Source organism: Lissotriton helveticus, chromosome 3_1, assembly GCF_964261635.1.
Source record: "Lissotriton helveticus chromosome 3_1, aLisHel1.1, whole genome shotgun sequence".
Taxonomy (NCBI): Eukaryota; Metazoa; Chordata; class Amphibia; order Caudata; family Salamandridae; genus Lissotriton; species Lissotriton helveticus.
The window spans coordinates 1,346,744,874-1,346,762,526 of NC_136061.1; positions in this window are offsets into that span (position 1 = coordinate 1,346,744,874).

The window sequence follows — 17,653 nt, forward strand, 5'->3', positions numbered from 1 at the left end:
ACTTCCTAGATATGCTGTTCCTAACGGAGACTTGGCTTGATCCCACTTCTGATCCCATCATCTCTTTTGCCATCCCAGTGGCCTATAAGATCTCTAGAGCCGGCCGTCCAGTGGGGAGAGGGGGCTTTGTGGCCATTATATATAAAAACATATGGGAACTTCAATTGGGTAACACTACGGCTTGGGGAGGTTGTGAGGTGCTTCATTTTAGCATCCGCTTTTCAGCCCAATTTACCCTGGGACCCTCCCTGATCGATAGGCCTCCTGGCCCGGCGGGATCATTTATGCAGAACTGTGGGGACGCTATTGTCTCTACGGCGGTAAGATTCTCCCTCTACATGGTTTTGGGCAATCTCAATATCCATCTAGATCAAACAGACACCAAGGAGGTGAGTGACCTGTTTGATATATTACATCTGGCACGACTCAACCAGCATGTCAGCCTTCCCACTCATCAGGCCGGCCATATATTGGACCCGATCTGTACTAATTTCCCTATTGTTCTAAGGGATCCTGGCCCGGTGTCCTGGTCGGATCACTTTATATCCTATTTTTCTTGGGAAGTATCTAATGTAGAGACATTGGCGTATTCTTACCAGAAACCAGCTTTTGGGAAAATTGATCCTCTAGAATTTAGATGGGCTTTGGAATCTTCTGGACCCATCCTGTCAGGGGAACTTGAGGAGTGTCTGTCGGGGCTTTCTGGCTGGGTGTCCCGCAAGGCTGATTCCGTGGCCTCCCTTTGGCCCGCCAGGCAGGCTAGAGATTCGCCCTCTAAACCTTGGTTCAACTCAGCCCTTAAAGTCGCAAAGCATGATTGTAAGATTCTGAGCGGGCCTGGCGCAGGAGCGGTTATTGCCCCACAGCCAAGCGGAAGCTTAGAGCCATGCAAAAAGCATATTACGAAGCCATTGCATTGGCTAAAGGGCAATTCTTTGCAGCCCGCATCGAATCTGCCAGTAAAAACTCCAAATACATTTTAGCCACAGTCCAGAGCTTCACGTCTCCCCTGGCCCAATCGAGTGTGACTCTATCTTCACCTGCCTAGTGTAACATGCTCTCCTGCTTTTTTAGGGCTAAGATTCAGGCTATCCAGGCAAAATTTCCTTCTGGAGATGGTAGCAGTGAGGGTTCTTTGGCAGTGCAACTGGTTGCTTCCGCCCGCTCTCTGTCAGCATACAGATCAGTTTACCCCTTGGAATCTCTTAAAATTCTCATGGGGCTTAAGTATGGCTCACCGTCTCTTGTTCGGCCAGGCTTCTGGTAGCAGTGGCAGAGAGTGTGAACACAGAAGTGAACTCTATTATAAATATGTCTCTCCAGACAGCGGTTTTTCCTTAGGTTTGGAAGCAGGCGAAGATCCTGCCACTCCTTAAAAAACCTTCTTTGGATCCCCTCAGTCCAGGGAACTACCGGCCTATCTCCCTCCTCCTGGTTATAGCCGAGGTATGTGAGAAGGTGGTCAATAAACAGCTCACAGAGTATGTGGAGAGAGAGGCACTCCTGCACCTAGCTCAATCAGGATTTCGAGCCTCTCACAGCACTGAGACTGTCTTAGTAGAGGTGTTGGAGGCCATTCGGGAGTGCCTTGATGTTAGCGGGAGAGCAGCATTAATTTTGCTGGATCGCTCCGCGGCGTTTGATACGGTCCCACATGCACTTCTTTTGGCCCGACTACCAGAGACTGGTGTGTCAGGAGCCGTCTGGGGTTGGCTTAGGTCTTTTCTTGGGTCTCTGATGCATTTAAGCAGCTGTTAGTTGTGTCTTTTACATCGCGCTGTATTTTTAACTTAAAAAACATTACTTTTATCGTTTTACTGTGTGTGACATCCTACCTTAATCTGTGCTCGCCAGGTGCCTTCGCCAGTGCCCCGTTCCACCACGGGTTTTCCCGCTTGATGTGGAGGGCACCGGCATAGATTGCAGCTTACCCCCTGATTGGGGATCGTAGGTCACGCGTTGGGTTAGCGTATCGGCGCTTCCCTATTTAGATCGCATGACTTGCGCAGCGGGCACGCCGGCGCCGCGCCGAAGGCAAGCCCGTCTGCGCCCGTCCGCGCCACGATCATGCCAGGAGCCAGGGAGGCTGCTCTACCGGCCGCGTGTATACAAGTAAGGCTTTGTTATGAAAGAAAGCTTCTGTTAGAACTTTGGCCCATGACTAAGTCTTGCTATCACACTTTTGACCCTGAAGCTTTTTTAGATAGAATGTTTGGTGGGTGTCAAAGCTGTAATTTTATAAAACGGCCTGTATTGAAGTCATTGCCGGCTCTTACGGTGTGTAAGCCCTCCTCTAGCTTGACAGTTGAAAAGGGGTTTCTTATCAATGCCAGGTCGCTAGTAAAAAACAATATTGCGTTTAGAGACTTTGTATCAGCCAGGAATCCGACTTGGGTGTTTATTACAGAGACCTGGGCAACGGATGCCTCGGGACCTGATCTGGTAGATGCCATCCCTACTGGCTATGCGCTGTCTAGGATGGACAGAGTAGGACGCCGAGGAGGAGGAGTGGGAATCTAATATAAGGACTCTCTTATCTGTAGCACTGAGTCTCTCTCTATTCCCTCTGATCCTTTCCAGGCCTTTTATTTCTCTATTAATTCCTGCCCTTCTGTGTCATTTTCAGGCCTCTTGTTTTATAGACAACCTGGGCCTAGATCTCTTTTTAGTCAGGATATTATCAAACTGTTAGAGCCTTTTATTGAGAGGCCTAATATTACCCTTCTTGGTGATTTTAATTTCCATCTGGAGAATACGGTATGTAGAGATACTCAGGCTCTCTTGGAAACCCTGGACTCTTGTGGACTGGCTCAGTTGGTGGTGGGCCCTACCCATCTGGCAGGACATACCCTCGATGGAGTCTTTTCTAATGACTCTAGGCTGAGGGTGGGACCTCCGGTCCCTTTAGCATGGTCTGACCACTTTGCTGTACCACTAGACCTGTCTTTTCAGGAAGCTGGACCTCCCCTGCCAGACTCTAAGAAGCAGGAATTCAGAAGGAATTTTAAATCTATTAATAATGACGTACTCTCTCCCTATCTGAATAAGTTGGCGATTCGCGGAACGTTAATTTAGCCGCTTTGGAACTTTCGCATGCCCTGTCAGGAGCAATGGATGGCCCTTCTTAAACAGCACTACTCGGCAAGGAAGAGTCCCTCGGCTCCTTGGTATTCAGATAGACTTAGACAACTGAGACAAGGTTGTTGAAAACAGGAGAGGCTCTGGCGGGTCCATCTTGATCCCTTGGAGAAAGTACAACACAAACTATGCCTAAAGGAGTATAAGTTAGCTATTGTGGAGGAAAAGAGAGCTTACTTTTCTAAAGTCACTGCCCCCCTTAACTCCCCTAGAGATCCCTTTAATGTCATAGACTCTCTAATTTCTCCTCAGGTAGTAGATTCAATAGTGGAATCTCAGGATTTGTGTGATAACATTTCTACCTTCTTTCATACTAAGATCCTGGATATTCATGGTACGCTTGAATCTTTAAACTCCTGTATGGGATCCCTTAATCCTCCGGTCTCCTCTGAGGTCGGGAGTCCGCCTGGTGAGCAGCCCCCGAGTCTTCTGTCTTTTCCTTCTCTATCATCTGAGACTATGACTCAGCTTCTAGATAATATTAAGTCTGGCTCTCCCTTAGATCCCTGCCCGCTTAAAGTACTGAAAGCCTGTCAGGAAGTGGTTCTTCCACTTCTCATGAAGGTTATGAACCGTGCCATTTTGGAGGGAGTTTTTCCCTCCCTATAGAAGATGGCGGTTGTAAAACCTCTTTTGAAGAAAACTGCTCTGGACCCTGGGATCTTTTCTCCCTATTTCTCTACTTCCCGCCCCCGCAAAGATGTTGGAGTCTCATCTTAATCTCCATCTTAGTACTTACCTCAGGGATTTTGCCCTCCTGGATATCTCCCAACATGGTTTCAGGGGGGGCGCTAGGTGGCGCCAAACCAAGATGGCCGCACTGTAGTGAGGCTCTTGTCAGATCGAGCCTTTGACTCATCCTCCAGACCATCCTGACCGGGAAAAACTGCCCAGACACCTCGGAACTGGGATCGTGACAGCCCCCTGATCTCAGCGGTGGTAAAATCGTGCAAAACGCCTGAGCGGAAGCGGAGATATCGGCCTGTTTCCTGGGGGCCGACTGCAGTGCTGGACCGCGATCTGCCGACCGGTTGGCTCGGCGCGCCAGGAAACTCCGGGGCTCTGAGGCCTAGTCGAGACTGCGCTCCCAGCTCCTCACGGACACTACTGGCACTGTTGGACTCCCTGAGGGAACTACAGCGCAACGAGAAAACCCCTGTGTTTGCAAGGTGAGCCCTGCCTGGGAAGAGGCGATAAACTTACAGCGCGAATTTCAAACCCCTTGGCGGGAACTGCTGCAAGGCCTACCCGACCCGACACCGGGAATATATACCGGCCGGCGCCCTGCCGCACAGTCAATGACATTGCCTGCCATATCGATCCCAAACACCCTAGCTGACTGCGCCCGGATGCCAGGCCCGTCCACTTCTTAGCCGCGGCATCCCCGCAGCTCACCAGTCACGAGAAGCGGCCTGTACACTACCCTGAGGCCCGACACTCTGACGCTACGGACGTCGGGGCCTACCCGCCCTTCAGCTGCGGCCTTCCCGCCTCCCAACAACTGCGAGAGGAGACTGCACCTGCAACCGGGACGACGGATCCGGTGGGCGGAGGGTGCGAGTGCGACCTGGCGGACATTGGGTACTGCCCCCCCACTAACTCGAGGTGCCGAGCCTGCTCCATGACATATCATTCCGGGTGCTGTGCTGGCCGGATAGCACCGCGGCCCCAATTGAAAACCGATTGCTGCGCACCTGTCTGGTGGGCCGTGAAACTACTTCTCCTCCCAACGACATACAGCAGCGCGCGTCCTCCGAAGGAGTAAACCCAGAGCCCGGTCTGCCTTCTCTCCTTCTGCCTGGACAAGTGTTGTAACGGGGTACCCGCAGGCCACAGACAGCTGGTGCATAAGCCGCCCCTGATCGCCTGAGGGCTTAACAGAGAGACGCTGAAGCCACGGATTGCCGGTGGCTGCAACAAACAGCAGAATCACTTCCCCCCCATGTAAGCATCGCCTCATGCCAGATGTGACATTACCTTCCCCTCTGTGACCATTGGCTGCCTCCGTGACCTGGAGGATACTGACTGCACCCTGCCTTAGCTCACAGCGAAAAGTGTCATCACACGCCACATTTGGGATCGCGGCCTTTCCCTGCCCGGTTTACAGCCAGAGGGGACGACCGGACTGATCTGTTGTGTCCGCCTGCACATCTGCGATTACTGCCACTAACAGCGCCAAAAGGGGCACTCCAGACTCGCGCTACGCCCTAAGCTCCACGTGCAGGTGAGACCTGCGCCCACTCTCGCAAGAAGTGCAGAGGCCGCAATACCAACCTGCCCCAACAATTCTCGGGTCGCTGGACCAACAGCTTCCTCATTACACCCTGGCCTCGGCCGCCACATCGGCCTTGCGAACTCCAAGACGCGACATGGGGCGCAACGATGCCAAACAATCTAAGATACCATTTGAGACTAAAAGACACCCCAAAAGTACACAAGACCCGGAGGGCAGTCCCGGTGCCCGTGGTCCCCCAGACGAGGACTGGAAAACCTTGCTGATTAGCATGCAACAAAGTCTGTCAAATATTGACTCCAAGATTGACAACATCAACACTCGCATGGATAGCGTGGTCACAAAGCTGGAAAGCCACAACACCAGAATCAACGATGCGGAGGACAGGATCTCTGTACTGGAAGATGGGGCCACCTCGAACAGCAGACATGTGTCCCAAATGGACAGGCTCCTAAAAGTCATTGCCGAGAAGAACGAGGATTTGGAAGCGAGGTCCCGCCGCAACAACATTCGCATCATGGGTCTGGCGGAGACCACAAACAGAGGGAGAATGGAGGTATTTATCGAAAATCTGGTCACCGAACTCTTTGGTAAGGAATCGTTCTCCCCGCACCTAATAGTTGAGCGAGCCCACAGGTCCCTAGCCGCGCGCCCTAAGCCAGGGGCCCTTCCGCGCCCCATCATCGTGGGATTCCTAAACTATAGGGACCGGGACGCAGTGCTTAGACGGGCAAGAGAGATCGGCACTGTAGGATACTGCAATACTACGCTCTCCTTCTTCCCTGACTTCACCCCGGCAGTACAGGAGGCTAGAAAGAAATTCGCAGGAGTGAAGAAAAAACTTCAGGAACAAGAGATGCCATAAGCCATGCTATACCCGGCGAAACTAAAAATCTCCTACCAAGGCAAACAACTCTTCTTTCAAAATCCTCAACAGGTGGAAGATTTCCTCAAGCAGCACAAGAAAGACAAGAATAGGGGAAGTGCTGAAAGACAACGCTCCAGATCCACATTGCCTATGAACCACCAAGACTGAACTGTAGCGGTGGCGTCTGTCACATCCAAGATGAGTATGAACGAGCACGACTTCAGTAACCCGGTGAGGTGCATTTTCAAGTAATTGTATGACCCGGTTTAAATAACTTCTGGTGCTCGATCACCCACCTCCGTCCCACGTAGTGAGTCCAGGGACATACCTGGCTCCGAGTGGGTGCAAGTAGGGAGGTGGATGACAGGTTGGGCGCCCCCTAGAACTGACCCCCGATGGGCGAACCCCCAAATACCCCTTCTGCTAGCAGAATAGGGGAGACTTTGTCTTTACTTCTGTTTCTAAGTTGGGGAGAGGGAGGGATGACTTTGGGGGGGTGGGTTCTGAATACCCGGCGGGTTGGGGTTGCCGGTGTGGGTGGGGAAATGTTCCAACATGTTGCATACTTGGACGGACTATTTGACAGTCATTCTATTTGTTGGGCATGCCAAAGTAGAAGTTCGGGATCGTATCACACATCTGCTGCCGTACGTTATACACACATGGATGTTGTAGACCCTTGGTATATATATTTTCTGATTGTAACATGGGGGTTTAACTGAAACGCAACCAGCCTCGCAGTTCAAAGTGGTCTCCTGGAATATACGTGGGTTGAATAACCCGAGGAAGAAGAGACAGATTTTGGGTTATCTGGACAGACATGGGATATCCATTGCCATGCTGCAAGAGACACATTTAATCCCACATGGGTCCCCTCCATTCGCTTCAAAGTGGTCCTCGTGCAGGGTGTTTTCATCCTACTCTAACTATGCGAGAGGGGTAGCAATTCTGGTTAGGCGAGGGACTAATTTTACTCCTGCTGGGACTGAGATAGACTCTGAAGGGCGTTACTGTATGATATGGGGGAAACTTCACGCACATACGATATTGTTTGCATGGTATTATGGTCCTAACATCGATGATCCAAATGTTCTTTTCACACTGTGGGGGAAAATACAGGCCTTGGGAATTGCTCACGTGATACTGGGAGGGGACTTCAACACTGCCTTAATTCCTGGGATGGACAGGTCATGTCCGCAAGCCTCTCACCACACGAATACTCAACGTTCACTGTTGGGAATAGTGAATGAACACCACTTGGTAGATGCGTGGCGACACCTACACCCCTCTGCCAGGCAAGGCACTCATCACTCAGCTTTCCATTCCACATGGGCCCGATTAGACTATATATTCTTGTCAGCAGGACTGGCGCCATGGTTAATCAGAGCACAACACCTGGCGAGAACATTCTCTGACCACTCGCCAGTCCTTCTTTCCCTGCAGGTGCCCCTCATCATAGCCCCTTACCTAAACTGGCGCCTTAACCCCGCGCACCTTACTGATACTGCCTTTGCTGCTGAACTAGAGCAAGACGTTACTGAGTTTTTCGAACGAAATGTCAATTCAGTCTCTAGTCTCACTACTGTTTGGGAGGCCTTCAAGGTGACGATCAGGGGGACCTGTATAGCCAAAGGTGGGGGAGTTCTAAACACACTGCGACAAGACATACGAACACTGGAAACCGAGATTAAACAGCTAGAACGGGAAATAGCGCAGGGGGATAGAGATTGCGCAGCTCAAGCTCAGCTCAGGGAAAAACTGAATGAATACTCAGAGGCGGCAGAGAAAGAATGCAAATTCCTGGGGAGGCCATTCACTGCTAGTCAAGTCAAGTCAAGTCAAAAATACTTTATTCGATTAATTAAAATCATAAAAGTATACTACAAGCACAAAAACACATATAACAATGTAATAGGCGTACATTTCATTCATTTTTCACTTTTCATTTTTCACCAAGACAATACATTATGTAGTATACATTAAAAAGATGTTAAAAAGGACGTTTAAAAAGAACATTTATGCAGGATGGATCGGGTTCAGGTGTTACTTTAACTTGTAGATAAATCAAACCCCTTTATTTAAGACATCACTTTATATTCTAACGGTAATTCATTACCATATTAAAAACAATTAAAACTATACTGAGCAAATTTAATTATGCAAATCATAAGGAACATGTTTTATAGTATGCTACATCTCAATATTTACATAGTTCATTCAGCTGTTGAGGTATTCAGTGATCTAAGTCGTTTAGCTCTCATGGCTGCAACCAGAAAGCTAGCAACCCCAAACATTACAATAGGGGTCTCCATAATTTGTAAAAACAGCAATGCGGGTTTCACTTGCATAAATCCCTTGTTTCTCAAAAGCGGTAGTAAATATTTTTCTCTCCCCTCTACAAAAAAAGAGCAAAAAAATACAAAGTGGATCTGGTCTTGGTCAGAGAAAGAATCGCATTTACATGGGACATGATCCATTGGCTTGTTCCATTTCGGATAATCACCCAGAAGGAGGTGCATCTGATTGAATCGGAATTTTGTGAGAAGCCACCGGTGGTATGGCCTATTCACTACCCTCAAATAAGGCTGGATGGTCATGGTTGAAACAACAGTATAGTGAGCCCTAACGGTTGTTTTCTCTATTTCTTGGGCTTCACGAAGCATGTCCCTAGACTCTAAAAAATGTGTTTTAATCCATGTGACATCCTCTTTACATAGCCTCTCGGGATTACTATACAAATCAGGGCGACCCAAATGAGTAGCAACAGACTTAATATAGCTTAGCCATTTTATATCTTTAACTCTGTCTCTCCCCATGCAGTCTATAATAATTTGTCGGTTTAGCATCAGGTTCGGGTTCAGCCACATTTTCACCCAAAGAAGTAGTGGGGCCAGGTTAAGGGCATCCTCAATGTATCCTTGCCCTAATTCTGTCAAGACAGAGAAGATGGGTGTAGACTGTGGTAAGCCTAATAGTGAGCGCATGGACCTATTCTCTTCCTTCTGAATCAGTGCCAAGTCCCTGAATCCCCAAATCCCAGCCCCATATCTAGCCAGAGCCAGAGTTTTGGCTCTATACAGTTTGAGGATGGCTTCAGTTGGTTTACCCCCCAGTCTCTTAGCAAAACTCAGTATCGCAGCAAAAGACCGCCGTATAGCCATTGCTTTATTTGCGACCTGCGGGGTCCAGTTGCCCATGTCATCGAAGATGACTCCAAGGTATGTAAATGTTTTGACTTTGGATAAAATCACTCCATTGCATCGTAGGGTTTTTGTGGTGTTTTTACCTTTCCCAATGGACATAACGTGCGATTTTTCCATATTTACAACCAAGTCTAGATTTTCCATAAAAGCCCCAAACGAGTCAAGAAGCAACTGTAAACCATTGGGGGTTCTAGCAATGAGGACCATGTCATCGGCATACATCAGTACCGGCAACGGTGACCCTCCCATATTGGGTATATCTGGGGTAGCTGTTTTTAGAACAGAATACAGGGAGTTAATATACAAAGAAAATAACATGGGGGCCAAAATGCACCCCTGTCTAACCCCTCTTACTGATCTAAACCCAGTGGTACACTTGCCTTCTGTAGTCATCCGTACTGATGCAGTCAGGTCACTGTGCAAGAAAGCTAAAAAATTAATCAAAGCAAGGTCCAGACCCAGCTCCGCAAGAATCGTCCACAGCTTCGACCTATTTACTAGGTCGAACGCTGTGGACAGGTCCATAAAAGCTAGGTGGATAGACCCGCTGGATGCGACAGTGTATTTACAAATGGTCATGTATAAATTAAGACACTGCTCCTCAGTCCCCCTTCCAGTTCTGAATCCATACTGAGTGTTGCATAAAATTGCATGTTCCTTTTCCCACAAATTAATTTTGTTTAAAATGACTTTACCTAGAATTTTAAATGAGGAATCAAGTAGCGATATTGGTCTATAACACCTGGGATCACCCCTTTGCCCCTTCTTAAAAATTGGTATAATAACCGAATGTGACCACGTGGTCGGAATGTCAGACAAATTCATACATGCTAAATTAAAAACATTCGCAAGTACTATAGACCATATGTAGGGATGTGCTTTATACAAATCAGCGGGGACCCCATCCGGGCCTGGGGCTTTCCCGCCGGCAGTATTTTCAATTGCGTTTAATACTTCATTTACCGTTACCCTTAGAGGAGTGTGTGTAGGTAAGGTATCTATAGGAGTAGAAGGGGTAGTAATGGTCTTGCTTCCGTAGATGTTTTCAAAGTGATCTAGCCATTGCTTCTCGGTGATATTAACTTCTAATGGCTCATTCTCTTTGCCACTAAACAAAGGAGAGTTCACTATAGACCAAAATTTTGCACTATCCCTTAAAGTAAGATTCTCATAGAGTGCTTCCCAGGCTGTGTGTTTTATTTCTCTTTTACGAGCCTCGGTCATACTCCTATATTCTTTCCTTAGTTGGGACACTTCAGTTATGTTACGTGGCTTACATTTTAGGGCTTCTAAGAGTTTTTTATGTGCCTTTGAGCAATCGGCATTAAACCATCCCTGTGCCCTTCGTGGCTTATCAGCTGGTTTGCTTGTAAGGGCCTTAGCAACATTTTTACATATGGATTCAAAGGCTTTTGTGACATTTCCTCCTGTGGTCAAAGGGTCCCTGCATATATTTAGTTCCACACTTACTTTATCACACAAATTGGTAAAAAATTCCTCAACGTTAATCCTAGACCATTTGACTCGTCTACCTTGGTCATGGGCCCGGATGACAGTGGGGTAGGTTAACTGATGGTCAAGATTTATAATGGTTGGTTATAGATTAGTCAGTTCCATAACGACCGGATTATGGTCACTAAATGCTGTTATAATGGCATTGTATGAGATGACATTTGTAAGAACACTAGGTGACCCAAAAATATAATCAATGATGGTATTACTCCCTCTTGCACTATAAGTTACCACTCTGTCTTTCGGATTCACAAAGGCGGGTTCAGACATATCCATATCAATCAACAGTTCTTCTAAGGCGCCCCCTTTTGCAGAGTGTTCGAAGTGCAGATGGGTCAAATAGTCATCATCACAGGAACTGCCGTCATAACAGTTGAGTTGACAGAGATGTGTGTTAAAATCACCTAAAACAATATAATAAACCAAAGTAGATTGACTCTTCTTATAATTGTTTAAAAATTCAGCCAACATTAGGATATTTTCGCTTCCTTGTAGCCCTTCTGTTGAATTATAGAAATTTACATATAGGAGTTTTTCCCCCATGCTCATCGAGACCTCCAGAATAAGACAATTAGGGGAATTAATATTTAAAATGTTCATCACCCCCATGTGGCTTACTGAGATTAAAAGTGCTAGGCCTCCCTTACTTCTGCCCCTATTAGACTTTTGAGCAGCTTTAAAGTAGGATACATATCCTTCTACCCAGAAGTTATTTTCAGTGTCCCAAGTCTCTTGTAGTGCAATCACATCCTGTTCCTTAATGATATCGAGCCATTCTTTATCATCTCTTTTGGCTTGAAGGCCGGAAATGTTCCATGTCATTAGCTTGACTGATCTGTTAGCCCCTTTGTATCTGGGAGGTTCCTGCGGCCCCAACTTGGTGCCCAGTCAGGTGTTAGTATCAAGGTTTGTAAGGGCATCAAAACGGTTTCTTAGCTCCAGGCCAGGGGTCTGAGCTACTTGTTGATTGCAATCTAGGGACAGTTGGGAGCTAAGTGGTTGAGTGGCCCAGTTAGCTAGTTGCGCTTTGTGTCTTGGGGTGTTGTTCCTATATCCTATATCCCGGCTGGCTTGTTGTGTTGGGCGGGGATAGAAAAAGCCCAGTGGGACCGCACGTATTTGCCCTTGGATGATGTCAGTTGCGTCCCAAAAAAGTCTTGTGCAAACGTGTGGATTCCTAAAATTGATAATGACACAATCGTCAGAGAAGCGTTTGGCCGTCGGACCCAGCCAGGTAACTCTTCTCGCCAAGCTTATATGTGCAGAAACATCACTCGGACCTGTACAGTTTTTGTCGCACCAGCTCTTGACATTTTCCATGAGAGTTAGTTGTGTTTCAGGTACTCCCGGGATTGGTCTTGGGACATTAACCAGAACTGCCACGAAAGGAGTAGCCTCAGGGGGTAAATTTACCATAGGCTTGGGATACACACCATTCCCTGTTCTCTTATGAGTCGTTTTAACAGCAGCCTCGTCCTTTGCCTCGCTATTATTTGTGTTGGGATCCAAGTTATTCTGTCTGGTAGGGTGCGGAATAATTCCGACAGATTTAGAATTGTTAGCAGGGATCACTGCTGGGATCAGTGGCAAAGGTGCTGCATTGGGCATTGTAATTCCGTTGTTAGTCACCTCCATAGGTTGGGTTAATTGCCTTGTGGCATGCGATGGATCTAAAGCTAGATGCTCTGTCACCTTTTGGAGCAACAGGGAGTTCATCCTCTCACAACGGGACATAATACCTGCTACACAGTCTTTAAGAGTTTCGACTATGTCACTCGAGATCTTGATGAGTGTAGGTTCAATAGTGTCTGTTAATACCCTTTCAATCATGTTTTTAATTGAGCCTTCGAGTTTAGCTGAAGATTGTCGTGGCTTAATGTTGGCTCTGTATAGAAAGGGGAGAGGTTTATGAGCTCTTATTCTTTTCCTACTTTTACCTGCTTTAGCACCCCCCATCGGAGTTTGGGCAAGCACAGGGGAGTCAGGTGCCCCTGTAGGGTGCTCAGGATGCGCTGGTTGTTGAACGTTGGATAAATAATCACTGGCACTAGTAACGACGATATTGGGTTCTAAGGGTACCCTTGGCTCGTTGTGCTCAATCGTAACTCCCTCTAAGCCAAGCTCACGTTCTTTCTGGGCGATTTCTTTATTGAGCTTCCCCACGGCAGATGTTAGGTAAGTCAAAATGCTTTCTGGAGCACTGGTTTTGCGTGCAATTTTTACTTTGCTAGTTCCCCCTGTAAGCGATGTCTGTAATTTTCTCTTACCCATTTCTGAACTGAGGTGTTGGGGGACCGGCCTGTCCTGTCCTCTGTCGTCCCCTGACGGCCACAGACGGCCCGCCCTTTGCCCGGGCTTCGCCCGGCACGGCCCGCGCACGTCCCGCGCAGCGGTGGTAGAGGCGGCGCTTTATGCGCAGAGCTGACCCAGTGCCTCCCCCTCGTCAGCAGGACCCGCCACAGCTGTGGAGAACCACGTTGCACCCAGGGCTTTGTAGTCCTTAGGGTGATAATGCCACAAACAGCAACAGTGCAGAGTCTCCAATGTGAGCGTTCAAATGATCCAGAGCCCGCAAAAGTATCAGCGTGTCCTTTTCTCCCGGAGCAAAACGGCAATTAGAGGGACCCACGCTGCGGGGGTAGAGGCGGCGCTTTATGCGCAGAGCTGACCCAGTGCCTCCCCCTCGTCAGCAGGACCCGCCACAGCTGTGAAGAACCACGTTACTCCGTATATTCACTGCTAGAATATACGGAGAGGGAGACAGGCCAGGCAAAGCGCTAGCGGCTGCGACTAGAACCCCTAGGCACCAAAATTATGTCCCTTCGTTACTTGACAGGCACGACATACCACAACGAGACCTCCCGGAACAGCTCCGAGTGTTAACTGAACACTACACATCGCTCTACACCTCACATAGCACTGGCACAATTAACCTCCAGGAATACCTGGAAGACACAGCAATTGCCTGGTTAGGACCATCCCAGCAAAAATTCCTCCACCATGAGCTTGAACTCGATGAGATCAAAGATGCGATCATGTCCATGAAGTCTGGTAAAGGGCCTGGATCGGATGGACTACCGAACGAGTTTTATAAAAACTTCATACACTTACTAGCGCCCATACTGAAGCAAGTCTTCTACGCCGCATTAGAGGAAGGCTCACTCCCGCACACAATGCGAGAAGCATTAATACCATCATTACTGAAACCAGGCAAACCATCAGATCACTGCGATTCATACAGGCCTCTCTCACTGTTGAACACAGATAGTAAGATTTTAGCAAAAGTCCTCGCGACGCGTCTCAATCTCCTTATGGAAAGACTCGTACTACCAGATCAGGCAGGATTCGTCCCTAATCGTGCCACATCCCATAACTTACGTACCCTCCAAGCAGTGTTGCAAGATATTACCCCCCGCTGCGAGGCAGCTGTTGTATTCCTAGATGCTACAAAAGCGTTCGATTCCCTGGAATGGGATTACCTTTTTGCACTGCTCGCACGGATGGGTGTCCCCTTTAACTTCATAGACTGGATTCGGCTATTATATTATAAACCCCAAGCAACGGTGCTCCTTAATGGGGCCCGTTCTGCTCCATTTGAAATTCGTAGAGGTACCCGGCAGGGCTGCCCATTGTCCCCAATACTCTTTGCGATTGCCATCGAGCCCCTGGCTGCTAAACTCCGTCAGCACCACAACCATCGCTCCCTTATCTACCCGGAACGACAACTGCTAATTGCATTATACGCAGATGACATAACCCTTTATGTCGACAAACCTCAGGAAAATCTAAATCCCTTGCTTCGGGAGATAACCAAGTTTGGGGCAATAGCAGGAGTGCAAATAAACTGGGCAAAATCTGCCCTATTCCCCTTGACTGACAAGACCACAAAATTTCCCCTAGATTACCCTCTGGTGTGGGAATCTGAAGAAATAAAATACTTAGGAATCATCATCACCAGAAACCGCGAGACTCTTATCAGAGCCAATTATGGAACTGCATTAGACAAACTGACAGATTCCATAACTAAATGGATACACCTCCCAATGTCCATGGCGGGCCGCATTTCCCTGATAAAAATGGTGGTTCTCCCCAAACTATTGTACCTCTTCACCAACATACCCTATAACCCTGGCTCATGTTTTTTCCGCACCCTCGACTCTCAGCTGTTAAGCCTTATCTGGGGAGGCAAACAGGCCAGACTTAGCCTGAAGACGCTAATGCTACCCTACCACCAGGGGGGATTCGAGGTCCCAGACCTCTGCAAATACTATGAATGTGCCCAAGGGCATTTTGCTTCATACTGGTTCCACCCCCCCCATTCATGGCCCACCTGGCGGTTGAAGATGGGTACATGAGACCGGAACAACCTTCAGGATACCTTTACACGACTGTCAGTAAGAGAGACAAAGAACCCACTACTGTAGACTGTACTGTCAGGGCTTGGAATCGTATTGCAGAACATATGGAAGTACACTTCTTCTACTCACCGTTGATGGCACTGGCAAACGATCGCCGAGTGAGCATTGCACGGGAAGAAATAGGGCGCAAGTTCCTTGCGAAACTAGCTATCCATACCTGGGGAGATCTCTACCTCCAGGGTACCTTTCGCACTGCACAGCAGCTCTTTTGAGATCATACCCCTGCAATAATGGACACTTTCCTCTATGTTCGGCTTCGGCAAAACATTAAATCCATCACACCCAACTTCCCGGACGAGCCGGAAACCATGGCTCCCCTTCATTCCCTACTCCAGGCGGATACCCCAAGGCACGTGGTCTCTATGCTGTATAAGCATGTTCAAATAGCTCCATCCCCTCCTCCGCTCAGGGCTAAATGAGACTGGGACGCGGATCTTGATTACCCCATGATGGACGAGCAATGGGAGCTGAGCTGCTCTCACACACAAGCAGTGACAGGCAACGCTTGTCTTCGGTTAGTACACTATAAATTCCTGCACAGACTCTATTTCACGCCTGCTAAATTACACCGACTGGGGCTCAGAGACAACGATCACTGTCTCAGATGTGGTAGACCTGGCGCGGACTTCATACACCTAGCATGGAAATGCCGGGCTGTGGCCCTGTACTGGATAGAAGTGTTTGAAGCTGTATCTGCAATGATTGGAATACCCACGGACCCTTGTCCCAAATTAGCTTTGCTTGGGCACACTAACCCGACATTAAAAGCACACAAACTTTTTTTTGCACTAAGCCTCCTGTTGGCTAAACGGCAGGTGGCATGTAGATGGGGTAGGGGGAGAGCGCCTAAATTGAGGGACTGGCTAAACAGTATGACTACGTGGCAGGAACAACTCCACAACTACGCTGAGCTACTACCACATAAATCACGTCCCAAAGACCTTTGGGGCCCCCTCGTTGCGTATCTACTCCAAACACAAAACACTGGCGAATCCGAAGTGGAAGGTGACGGAAGAACAAATAACAATGACCACACCATCACCCCCCCCCGGTTGCACTTCCCTGCGCAATGCGCTAGACTGATTCCCGCACATACCCTCTAACTTGCTCCCCCCCTCCTAGTAACTGCGCGCCCCACCACCCACGTGATTGAGCACATGGCATGCCATTCAGGATACCCATGCACAAGGGCCAGAGTCTGCACGGGAGACACGGATCGCGAGGCTCCCGGCCCACCCCCCCAGTTCTGCTGCACCACATCCTGTATGAATACACGACACACTCACTACAACATACCCATGGCATGGCACGACATTAAATTCTTCGGACGGCACAAAATACACCTTCCCTGAGAATGAGCGACGCTTATGGAGTGCGAAATTGTAACACTGTGAGAGCCTAGCACTACATACTGCTACGAGATACCTTACTGGCACTCCATACTGTAAGATCCATCACGCCACATACTGTGTATGGTGGGCCCATTAGGGGAAGGTAATGTGACTTATATGTTTTGAAGTTGAAAGTTAAATAAAAAGTAACCTCAAGACTCTATTGCTTATACTACTGCAATGTGTTTATGTTGATCAGATAAAGATTCCTAGATGGCCCACGTTTAGATACATCGCGGCCGGCCCGAATGGGTTGTGGGCGACATGCTGTGTTAGTTGTCCACCCTTGCTAGATACACATATGCACCATCATAAGATACGACACAGCTGCCGGCCTCATGACGGAGGATGTGGGCAGTTAGTAGTGTACTCTAAGTTAATGACCAATAAAGGTTTAAAAAAAAAAAACATGGTTTCAGGAGACATCATAGTACTGAAACTGCCCTCACTGCAGTTGTTGATAATATTCGCTCTCAGGTCAACAATGGCATACCACTCTTCTGGTCCTGTTGGACCTTACAGCGGCCTTCGACACTCTGTCTCCACCCATATTGGTGTCACGTCTCAGGGAGATAGGGGTCGGGGGCCCTTCCCTGAGTCTTTTTGCTTCCTTTCTTAACGAAAGGGAACAGAGAGTGAAACTGAGTCAGTTTCTTTCTGTCTCTAAACCTGTGCACTGTGGGGTCCCTCAGGGCTCTTCATTAAGTCCTACTTTGTTTAACATCTATGTGGCCCCCCTTGCCAGGGTGGTTAGATCATTTGGGCTGGAGGTGCTGTCTTACGCAGACAACACCCAAATAATGTTCTCTCTCACCCATTCAGTGAATTTCAGGAGCTGTATGGAGGCTGTCTCTCAGTGGATGGTTCAGAACTTCCTGAAACTGAATGAG